The sequence below is a fragment of the Herpailurus yagouaroundi genome, unplaced genomic scaffold (genome assembly GCF_014898765.1).
Source record: "Herpailurus yagouaroundi ecotype Mexico unplaced genomic scaffold, PumYag 188, whole genome shotgun sequence".
Classification (NCBI taxonomy): domain Eukaryota; kingdom Metazoa; phylum Chordata; class Mammalia; order Carnivora; family Felidae; genus Herpailurus; species Herpailurus yagouaroundi.
The window spans coordinates 37,375,054-37,387,756 of record NW_024412419.1 but is presented as its reverse complement, the minus strand read 5'-3'; positions in this window follow the sequence as shown (position 1 = coordinate 37,387,756).

The window sequence follows — 12,703 nt, the reverse complement described above, 5'->3', positions numbered from 1 at the left end:
AGTTCAAAACCTTTTGCATCACCCCAGAAGGAAATGTTGCATCCATTTAGTAGTTGCTCCCTATTCCTGCCTTCCCCGGCCCCTTACAACCACTAACCTATGCTCGATCTCTGTGCACCTGCCTGTTCTCCATATTGCATGTAAATGGATTCATGCAGTATACGATCTTTTGTGTTTGGCTTCTTTCACTGGGCATAATGTTTTCAAGGTTCAGCCCCATTAGAGTACGTATCAGCATTTCACTCCTTTTTATGGCTGAATAATATTCCATTGTATGTATCAAATACTTCTTTCACAATTTCTTTGACAAGTCAGGTTCTGCAAAAACAGTCAGCTTCTGATCTGTCTGCTTCTGGTCAGTTCCGCCTGGATACAATCATACCCAGAGTGGTTGCCAACACACAGGTCTCAGCCCTACTTTATTTCCTTTCTTTCTTAGCCTTTACCTCTCTCTGTTTTGACTGAATGGCGGCTATCTTGGATCTTCCCAGAACACAATGTGGGGAAGGCCATGCCAGTTCAGGCCTCGGTCACTCAAAGACCTTCTCAGTTCCAACTCTTACTATTTGAAATCTACTAGCAGTTGACTTTTTTGACTTTGCAAAGCCCGAGTTTCTGAACTCTTTCTATTCCTTTCATGATAATAACCATTCCATTGACTCTCAGACAGCATTGACTATAAAAAAGGGCATGATTTTGCATGCCACCAAAGAAATACACCTCAGCTGATTAAATCATGGCACACCATTTAGGGTCAATGCCATTACAATGCATATGTATATAAAAAGGGTGCATCTCAGAGTCGATGGCACGCAGTAATAATAGTAATAACATTAATGGCCAACACTAAGTGAGTTCTTACTATATGGCCAGGATTGTGGATATTATCTTGAGAGGTATCATTATTATGATCTCTTTTATCAAATGGAGCAGTTGAGGCAGAGGGAGGAGTCTGACAGCCTCTACATCTCTTGATTAGAAGACTCCTGCTGGGATACAGTTTGCATTTGCCAAACCATAGCACAATTGCTTTTCATTCAGTCGTCTGGTGACAAACATTTATGGTCACCTGTAGGAGTATGCATGTGGGTAGGGCGGGATTTTCTTATCAGGACCTTTCAGTCTCATGGGAGGAGTAAAGGATTATAGTAAAATATGAAGGCAAGATAGGCAGATGGAATTTCAGTTGGCAACCTCATTCCTGGGCACCCTTTGTCCCTCCCCTGGCTCAGATTCTTCTGTGTGCTGGCAGTATCTTCTGTGGGGGGGACTATGCCCCTCCATAGGGAACATGGACCCGTTCTTTCCTGATGTCATAGACCAGATGCTATGGAAGGGCGTTGATGGCCCAGCCTGGACCCATACCATGGCAGATACTGCTAGTTGCCAACTAAGAGCTCTGCTCCCCTTCTTGCTTAGTTAAAAAACACATTCTATGTCAAGTGGCAGTGCGTCCAATGGAAAGACTACCTTTCTGAGACTAGCTTGTGGCTAGGCAAGGCCCATGTGACTTAGTTCTATGTGTGGAATTATTACGTAGGATTTTCGGCAAGAGTCCATAATGGCGGGGGTGGGAGTGGCATTATACACTTCTTTCGTCTTCCATGCGTCTCCCTCCTGCCCATCTGGAGACTGTGGATTTGTTGGCTGGAGTTCTGGAAGCCATCTTGGATCATGAGGTCAATTGGAGGTTGAAAGCCATGCTCCAGCATGGTAGGTGCCCACGTTCCTAGTGACCTTTAGAGGCTGCCACATCAGCCTGTTCTTCCGGTGCCAGACTGCTTTTACATGAGAGAGAAACAAAGTCCTAACTTAAGCCATTGTTACTTTTTTTTTTTTTTTTTTCAGAAACATGCAGCCAGACCAAATCCTAGTCGATGTACTTGCTCAACTGTGTGAAAGGTGGTGAGGCACACTAGAACCATCGAACCGCCATTACCACATGAAAGGGGAAGGGGAGGGTCCACCAGGAAAGGGTGCTGTTAGACACAATGACAGCATATCCACTCCAAAAAGCTGCCACTTGCTGGGTGCTTAGTAAAGGCCCAGCCAGCCCTCGGTTAAGCACTCTACTTGCCCCACTCTTTAATCCATACCAAAATGCTGTGACAAGACTCTCTCGTGACCATGCTTACTCTCAGTTCACAAAGGAGAGGAGGAAGGCCCAGAAAGGTCACTTTCTCAAGTTGGGATGTGGTTCCCATCTGGGCCTCTTTGATGGAGGCACAAACCCTACATGGACCCCAAGAAGCTGGGTAGATGTGGAGGCTGTGAAGAGTGGCTTGATCAGATCTGTGGCTTTGTCGCATCACAAAAGTGAAAGAAACAGTTCAGAGAAGGGAGTGGTGTATGATAAGCCAGAGGCAGGAAGACATGGCAGACCCTGCAATACCATTGTTCCTGCAATGGAGGCGGGCAATACCTCTGAGCGAGGTCGGGGTGAATGATGCGAAGACCACAATGCTCTCAATGTAACTTCTACTCAAGCCCTCGATGGGGTTGATCCCTGTTACATATGAGATTTAACCTGTCAGTTTCCATTAAGAGCCACTCTAGATTGAAGGCACTGTCTTACGTTCTCGTTTGATTATATCAATAACCCATCTGCGGCCATCAGGAAGTGCACTGATCTTTTTCAACCCAGTTGAAGTTTTTGATTAGGAACTGTTTCAAAGGGAAAACTCAGATCGCGTGAGGTGTGCGTGTCCACGTGAAGTGAAGTGAACATTAAGAAGGTAATGCTGATGCTAAAAACATCACGGGGCTTCAAATGGTTTGTTTGGTTTTGTTTCTCCAGTTATCAAGCCTAAGGAACTCCCCAGTTACACCAAATCATGCAAAATGATGAAGACGACCATCCTCTGGGGTTTACAATGGAAGAGGCCATTCGTAAGTTCCTCCGGTTAGCCCAGAATGGAGAATTTGACTGCCCTGACTCTTAGTAATGATTTCGCTTTGTGTTTTTCTGGTTAACATTTCAATAGGGTCTGTCTTCACCAAACCAGAAACAGCTGATACAAACGGTAACTCAGAACGTTATTAACATGTTTGCCAGGATTAAATAATATCATGGTGGGTTGAATACTTACTCGTGGATGATGCACTCTTTACTAGCACTCCCCCAAACCTAGGCCATAATACTTTTTCCATTTGAGCACGACTTCTCCTGGCTTTCCTCCGCCTTCACTGGCCGAGGATGCTGGATTCCTTTCCTGTGTTCTCCCTCTCTATTTGTCATCCAGACCAGATCTTTAATTTCATCTTTAGAACTTTAACTCGCAAATCTACCTCCAACGTTGACCTTTCCCCCTCGACCGTTCCTCCCTACTCGACATCTCTGCATGGTTGCCTGAGAGGCATGTCCAAATGAAAACGACTGAAACAGAACCCACGATTTCTCCCTGCCCCAAACCGCCTCCTCCTGCACCGCTCAGTGGCTCAAACTAAAAATCTGAGAGTTATGCTTGATTAATCTCTCTGTCAGTCCCCCCAAGCCCAATCCATTCATCAGTGTTACCTCCCAAACTTTTTTCTAATAAGTTCTCTTTTCCCCATCCCTGATGCAATCATCACATCCCCAACAGGACACCCTGGACTTTCAGTGTCTACTGAGTCGTACATGAGTGATTTACACTTAGCGGTAAGAGTCAGCCTTGGAAAGTTCAGATCAGACCACTCACTCTCCTGTTTGTTCGTTTACTTATTTATTTAATTTATTTTTAAATATAATTTATTGTCCAGTAGGCTAACATACAGTGTATACATACAGTGTGCTCTTGGTTTTGGGGTAGATTCCCGTGATTCATCGCTCGCATACAACACCCAGTGCTCATCCCAACAAGTGCCCTCCTCAATGCCCATCACCCATTTCCCCTTCTCTCCTCCCCCCACCCCGCCCCCCGCCATCAACTCTCAGTTTGTTCTCTGTACTTAAGAGTCTCTTATGGTTTGCCTCCCTCCCTCTCTGTAACTATTTTTCCCCTTCCCTTCCCTCCCTCATGGTCTTTTGCTAAGTTTCTCATGTTCCACATGTGAGTGAAAACATATGATATCTGTCTTACTCTAACTTATTTCACTTAGGATAACGCGCTCCTGTTTAAAGCCCTCAATGCCTCCTCATCGTACGTGGCATAAAATCTGAGCTCTTTCCCTGCCGCCCTCCCCAGCCCATCTTCTCTCCTTATCGCTTACCAAGCATTGGTCATGCTGGACTCTTTCGCGTCCTGTGGCCCATCAACCTCCTTTCGGCTTTGAGGGCCTGAGCATTCGCCGACTCCTCATCCCAGCCAGGATGCTGCTGGCAGGCTCCCAGCTGCCATTCAATTCCCCACTTCAATGGCATCTCTTCAGAGTGTCCTATCTAGATGGCCTACTTATCTCAAGTAGTCCCCTCCTACCTATGCTAATTTGTTCACAGTTCATATCATTAGCTTGTATTTTTCTTGTGCGCTCATCTGTCTCACCACATCAGAATGTAAGCTTCATGAGAATAGGGCCCTTTGGTGTATTTTGCCCAGCTGTGCCCCAGGGCCTACAGCAGCACTCGGCACCTGGCAAGCATTCATTAAATATTTGTTGGATGGTTGAGTTCCCAACTGCTCTCATTTTGCTCCACGTAGTTTTCTAGCTTTTTGATTATAGTCTGCTTTGTTAAGTCATGTTTTGTAATCATGCCGTTCATTCACAGTCACTGGGTTTTAGAAGATGATGCATATTTAGTATGTGATTCATCCATTTGAAATTCTAGACTTTTGATTCTATCCTGTGAGTCAAATACTGTATTGATAGGACAACTTTCAAATAATCAACCACGCATACCTGGCATTTTACCAAGAGCACTTACGAATAACAGCCAATACTTAGAGATATAAGCACTTTACATCCATTATAAGCCAATACTTAGAGATATAAGCACTATGCACCCATTAACTTTTTTTTTTTCAATGTTTATTTTTATTTTTGGGACAGAGAGAGACAGAGCATGAACGGGGGAGGGGCAGAGAGAGAGGGAGACACAGAATCGGAAACAGGCTCCAGGCTCTGAGCCATCAGCCCAGAGCCTGACGTGGGGCTCGAACTCACGGACCGCGAGATCGTGACCTGGCCGAAGTCGGACGCTTAACCGACTGCGCCACCCAGGCGCCCCTTAACTTTTCATTCTTATGTAACCCTATGAAGTTGAAACTATTTTTGTCTCCATGTTGCAAATGGGCCGAGTGTATTAGTTTTCTGATGCTGTGTAACAAATTCCCACAAACCTGAGTGTCTTGAAACAGCCCCCATTTGTTAGTTCACACTTCTGTTGGTCAGAAGTCTGGGTGAGTTCACCAGGTTCTCTGCACAGGGTCTCACCCATTGAAATGAGGGTGCCATCGGGGCTGGGCTCTTATCTGAAGGCTTCTGGGGGAAAATCCGCTTCCAAGCTCATCTGCCTAGTTGGCAGACTCCAGTTCCTTGTGGTTGTAAATCTGAGGTTCCTTGTTGGATCTCAGTTCTTAAAAGGCTGCCCTCATCCTGACAATTCTTGTGTTTGGAGTACCTGACTTCCTCTTCTGCCTGCAGCTGGGAAAAACCCTCTGCTTTTAAAAGGCTCACCTGACAAGGTCAGGCCCACCCACGAGTTCCCTTATCTTATGGTCCATGGACTTGGCCTTAATTACATCCTTTCTATTTTCTTTTTTTTTACTTTGTTCGGTCCATTGATTTATCGATTCATTCAACAAATATTTATTAACAACCTACAAGGTGCCTGGCAATAATGTGTGGCAGGGGATGGAGTACGGCACAAAATAGACCCAATCTTCACCCTGATGAAAGACACATTCTTATGGGGAAAAATGAACAAGAAGAAATTAGGGAAATATGCGTACAGCCAGTTAACAAGAAGGGGGCATCCAGAAGAGAAACAGGGGTCCCTTCCCAGAAACCCTCAGATTAGTGTGGGCCTGAATAACCAGGAACGAGAATAACATCACTGTGCAAACACTGACTGGTCCAAATTGCAATCTTTGCTCACAAATTATTTGCATCAGAAAAACTCCTAGAAAAGCCATATCAAGTGCTTAGTTTTCCTTTTTCTTTTTTACCACCTGACAGTGCTAGGGATCCCTAAACAGCACTGATGTCGTCAGTTTAAGTCTACGATGGGTCCTTTTGGGGGGTAGAAGATGAGGTGCCGGGATTGACCTTGAGCAGTTGTGTGATAAAGCTCCTAGCTCTGACCTCCTGCAGTGGTGCTGGCAGAAAGAAGCACATCTTGTTCCAAGTGAAAGAATCAGAGAGATGAGAATATGATTTATTTGAGCTGATGTTTCCAAGAGATGAGTGCCTGTGTCTGAGGAGGGCAGCCACTACTCTATACATCAGCCTGAACTCTGCCTCCCTGGAAAGGTCCAGTGTGCCCATGCTCCCTGCAGTAGAGACCAAGAGTCAGAGCTCTAGCTCCCCGTGGCCAGAGCTCCTGGCTGGCATTCAGAAGTAGCCCTCTGCACTGCACTTAGGCTGCTGTTTCTTGGATGGCTGGCGTCTGCAAGGTTGTTGGCCCTGCCATCAGCCACCACATCCTCAATTCTGAGGTTCCTTCGTATTTTTTTTTTAATTTTTTTTTTTAACGTTTATTCATTTTTGTGACAGAGAGAGACAGAGCATGAACAGGGGAGGAGCAGAGAGAGAGGGAGACACAGAATCGGAAACAGGCTCCAGGCTCTGAGCCGTCAGCACAGAGCCCGATGCGGGGCTCGAACTCACGGACCGTGAGATCATGACCTGAGCCGAAGTCGGATGCTTAACCGACCAAGCCACCCAGGCGCCCCGGTTCCTTCGTATTTTAACTCACATGAGACGTAGAGGTAAACTTGAGAATCTGTATTCTTTTTGCACCTCTTATCTCCTAATTTGTCAGATGTCACCATGCGCCATGGTGTGAATCAATGCCAACCATCAGGTTTAGAGTGGAGTATACCTTTGAGATTATCGGGTCCAGGGATTTCGCCCCTGACATGCCTGGATGCCTGAGGAGTCCAGGATTAGCACAAATAGTCTTTGTGTACAAAGTGTTGCACGGTGTACATTTTACTGCTCTTTCTGGAGAGCCATCTGTAGCTTTTATCAGACTCTCAAAGGGGTCTCCGTGCACCCAAAGTTAAGACCAACTGATCTAACCTAACCCTTTACAAATGCAGAAATAAGTGCTCCTTGAGGACCCTGAACAGGTGGCCAGTTAGTTACTGTATGAAAAACTCCAGGGACAAGGACCTTCAGGAGGTTTGGCGATGGATGGGTGCAGCGGTATGCTGGCTTGCCCCAGCTTGAAAGAACTAATTTGTGCCTTTGTTCCCAACTAACTTTCAGTGACATCATGCTGGTAGCATGAAATTAACACTGGAGAGAGAGTTTGCGTCAGAGAAGTCAGGAAACGCTACAAGTCAGGGCTTGTTTTCTTCATTTATGTTTGGAAAGCCTATTAGCATGCTGTTAGGTAGACATAAGGAAGATGGAGAGGGTGACAGACAGGAAAGGCTAGGGCTTCCATTTCCTTGACTGGGAGCGTGGAGGTGCTGGCAGTGCCTGTGGGGACTCGGAGACGTGACTGACAACTGCCTATGTCAGCTCAGGAGAATGGCTCCATGGGCTGGGAGAGTGGAGTCTCTTACTGAGAGAAAAAGGGGGAAATCTGGACTAAGAATCTTGGCAAATAGTCCAGAGAAGAGGCAGAGGGGAGGAGAGAGAAGAATGGTCAGGAACAGGAGGATGATTAGCACACTGGAGACATTAGGACATAACACGTGGCTTACTGAGCATACAATGCTTCATGAGTTCCTTAAAGAAGGGAGGATGGGCGTGAGTGGTGGCTTATCTGCTTTAGTCCATGGTCAGCACCCAAATCTTAAGACTAATAAGGTGAGGGCATCAAGTCTTGGTAGCTATCTATAAAATAGGACTTATAGGATTCTTCAATTATTGAAGGCAATGAAAGGACCAAACCCACACTCTGTAGGGATGATAATTTCTACTTTGTATAGAGGAGATACCAAGCTATAAAGACTATACACAGATACCTGAACAAATGGAGAGACATACCATGTTCATAGATTGAAAGACTCAACATTATAAGGATGCTAATTCTCCCCAAATTGATGATGTATAGGTTTCATGCAATTCCTTTCAAAATCCCAGCAGGATATTTTGTAGATACAGAGGACCTGATTCTGAAAGTTATATAGAAAGAAACAAGAATAGCTAAGAGAATTTTGAGAAAGAAGAATAAAGGTGGAGGAATTACATTACCTGATTTTAAGGCTTATCACATAGCTACAGTAATCAAGACTGTGTGGTATTGGGGAAGAGATGGACACATAGATCAATGGAACAGGACAGAGAGTCCAAATACAGAAGCACACAAATAAGGCCAACTGATATTCTACAAACTTTCAAAAGTAATTCGATGGAGGAAGGATTGTTTCTTTTCAACAAATGGTGTTGGAACAATTGGACATCCAGGCCAAACAAAAAACAAAAAACAAAAAACAAAAAACAAAAAAACCCAAAAACCTCGATCTAAACTTTGTACCTTGTAAAAAAAAATTAACTTAAAATTGATCATAGATCTAAATATAAAATGTATAATACTAAAACTTTTAGAACAAAACAGGAGAAAAATAGTTATTACCTAGACTTAAGGCCAGGAAAAATTTTCTTAGATATGAGACCAAAAGCACAATCCATAAAAGAAAGAAATCAATCAATTGGACCTCATTCAAATGAAGGGTCTTTTGTTCTGTAAAAGTATTATTGAAGAGGATGAAAAGACAAACCACAGCCTGGAGAAAATCTTTGCAAATCATACATCTGATTTGAAGACTTGCATCCAAATGTATAAAGGAAACTGTAAAGTCAACAGTTAGAAAAGAGACAATTCAATTAAAAAGCAGGCAAAGATTTGGACAGACCCTTCACCAAAAAAAGATACACAGATGGCAAATGAGCACACAAAAAGATGCCCAACATCATTAGGCATCAGGGAAATGCAAATTAAAGCCACGAGGAGATCCCATTACACACCCATTGGAACAGCTAACACAAAAAATACTGACAATAGCTGTGCTGGGAAGGATGAGAAACAATTCATGCATGCATCGGTGGAAATGCAAAATTTCCCAGAATGGCTACTCTGGGAGACAATTTGTCAGTTTCTCATTAAGACATGCAAACAGTTACCATATGAACCAGCAATTCCACCGCTGAGTATTTACCATAGAGAAATGAGAATTTGTGTCCATGCAAAAACCTGTATGCAAATGTTCACAGCAGCTTTATTTGTCATAGCCCAGAATATCTCTCAACAGGTGAATGGATAAACAACCTAAGGTATACCCATACAATGGAATAGCACGTATAAATAAAGGAATAAATATTGATCTGCACAACTTGGAAGGATCTCAAGTGTGTGTGTGTGTGTGTGTGTGTGTGTGTGTGTGTGTGTTGGGGGTATTTTGAAGGAGGGTGGTACCTCTGCATTTCAAGTCCTGTGTCAGCAGAGCCCAGGAGGCCTTGCACCCAGGCCTCAGCACAGCTGGCCTCCCCCTCTCTTTCGGTGCAGAGAGGGACTCATCCCCCTGGCGTCAATCCAGCCCCGCAGCGAGGCATGATCCATCTCAACAATATTTTCACACCAACCTCCTCTTGGGGAAGCTAGACTTGATTCCCCTTCCAACCTGTGCCACCACGGACATTTTTCTCTAGTATTTTTCTCCCTTTCTTACGAACGCATGCCTCTTCTCCACTTCCCGAAATCCTGCCTCCTACATCCCTCGAAAGGCATCCTCATTACCTTAGTGAAAAATGCCACCTCCTCATCAAAGGGGACTTTTAGTTTAACCTGCAATGATTTAAGGTTTTTAGTAGAAGGACTACAGTCGTGTACTACTTGGCATTAAATGTAAAAAATTGATGTCACTTTTCTTTTACTACGAATGACGAAATGTACCAGAGCATACGGAACATGGCGTGTGTGGGCCCCTCCTCGCCTGGTCAATGTCGGCTGCTGTGGAGGGCTCCCCCGGGGCCAAGCCCTCCCCTTGAGGAGCAGGTCTGGTCCTTCCTACTGCATCATCAGTTCTTTTCCCTTTCTAGTAAGTCATTTCTATCAGTTAAGTATCCCAATAAGTTGTTATCTCTTTTAGCCAAAAAGGACATTTCCCTGGACCCTATTTCCTTCTCCAGTCACAGCCAGTCCCAGAAAGCGGTGTCTCTTCTCACTCTCTTCCACTTCTCTCCCCCCTCTTCTCTCCTGTCTCTATTCAGATCTTCGCCTGCTCCTCCCAACACAGACCTTGCTTACCAAATCCATGATGCTCTCCAGCTGCCACCTCCATGATCTCACAGCAGTGCTTACACAGGTGGTCACTCTCTCCTCTTAAAGCTCCGTCTCCGCTTGCCTCCTCAGGTGCTACACTCTCCTGGCCTCCCTCCCACCTGGCTGGCCCCTGCCCCCCATCTTCCCCCACCATCCCTTCTCTGCTGGCTCCTTTCACCACACGATCTGCTAAAGCTGCAGGGCCCCCGGGCTCAGTTTTTGCTTCCTTTTCCCACACTCGTTCCTCTGGTGAACTCATGCACTCTCATGGTGTTGCAGACCGCATCCCATCTAACTTACGATGCACCACCAAGTTCAAGTGCCACCAGGAAACACTGCCAATGAAACTCTTACCCCTCACCATTCCAACTGCAGGTTTCCCTTTACTCTCAGAGTCCTTGGACTGCCGTGGGGTGAGGGGTAATGCTTCTCTGGACCCAGCCCCCTGTGGGGGAACAGGATGCAGACCCTTCTCTTTATTTTTTCTCCCCCGTTCTCTTTACCTCCCAGGCTGTGGGATCCTAACATGGTGTTGGGGAGGTATCCTTTCACATGTGTGATTGTGTACATCGTAAATTTGTTCTCGGGGGTTGTACAGTGTACAACCTGCACAACCATATATTGTTGCCTGACTTCACTCATTTTTCCATATCGTGTTTTTTCTTTATTTATAATACCCTGTCCTAAACTTTTGAGACTTAAGAGTGAGAATGAGACTCTTATGTTCTGTTCATTCTTCCCTGTCATATGGCAAAGGCCACAGTCATGGGCTTTGCTCCACTTGGGTACCCCTGACCCCATCAGTGTGATTAGAAGTAGCCAGGCCCTAGCTGACATAAGCTTGGGAGCCTATCCTGGAACCAGTCACAGTGACAAGGGGTGACATTCCCTTGTTTTGTTTAGCCCAATCCAAACTCTGCCCTGGGTATGGGGGTGGAGTCAGTCCCAACCAAGTGTCAAGGCTGCTACTAACGGGGGAGGGATAGGATGAATGGGGCATCCATGGGGTCTACTCCATGAGGTCAAAGGCAGGGAAAGCATTTGGGAGATGGAAGTGACTGGAGCCTGTGTTGAGGCCCACAGACAGGAAAAGGTTCAGGATGTTGGAGGGAAAATACCTGTATTTGATTATTAACAAAATCCTAGAAAAGTAGTAAGGATAGAGCGCAGGGGAAGGACAGTGCTGGGTTTACAACAAAGGGATGGATCTTCTTCCAGGCAAGAGGGTGGTGGGGAGACCCGTTTGCTCGAGTGACAGAAAGACCATTAGGGACATTCCTCAATGACCTCGTGTCCCCTATTAGGAGAAGTACTGTCTGTACAGGCATTGGCATCATGGGCAGCTTTGTATACTTCTTGGGACGTGCCGGTGGGCAATTCTAACCAGTTTTTTCCATTAGTGAGAACTCTTACTGTTGTAAGGGATCGTTCACTCCAAGGCTAGGATTTTGATTTACTTCTCAAATGAATAGGAAAAACGTCTACGTTACACCTGCAGAATCTGGGAGAATGTACCATGATGTGAGGAGACGTGGGCACAAAGGCTTTTTAAAAAGTTCCTTGTGGGAATTCATGTTGGTCTGGTGGTTAAGAATGGGGGCTCTGACACCAGGCAGCCTGGGTACGTATCTGGGCTCTGCAACCTTGGGCAGCCTTCTGGCTCTCTCTGTGCCTTGGTTTCTTTGCTAGAAAGTGGGGATGATTTTACTCATAGGGCTATTTTGAGGATCAGAGGCGGTCATATCTGTGCATGTGTAGGAGAGTGACTGGCACGTAACAAACACTCTTCAACGTGAGCCATCGGCATCTATAAGAACCCTACAACATGTCCTCAGTCTGCGTACTTTAGGAGCGAAACTTGATTATTTTCCTAATTCACTGAAACCTAAATTTTCACCGTGCTATTTTCATTGGCGAAAGAGCATGTAGATGTTTAAATCGTGTTTCCATGCAGCCCTATCCAGAGGGTCATCATTGTTTCCTTTCTGGTGGAAGATGCAGAAATCAGCCAGCTGAAAGAGAATCCACTCTAGAACATTCCAGATTCACAACGATGGGAAGCAGTGCTACCGATATGCCTTAATGAATGCTTTATTTGTGAATGTGTTGGGAGTGGCCTCCTCCTTCTCACACTAATACCCTCTCCCTACTTCCCAGCCCAAACGAGAAGAGCTCTGGATGGAAGTACAATCAGGAATTTAGAGATAACATTCATAGGATTATTCAGCAAAATACTACATAGGGAGGACACAGTCCCAGTGACCTTCCACAGTGAGGGAGGGCTCAAACTGTCCTCTGGGAGGAGGCCCAGCTTCAAGTCTGAGGCTTTGACCTGGAATATTCCAGAAG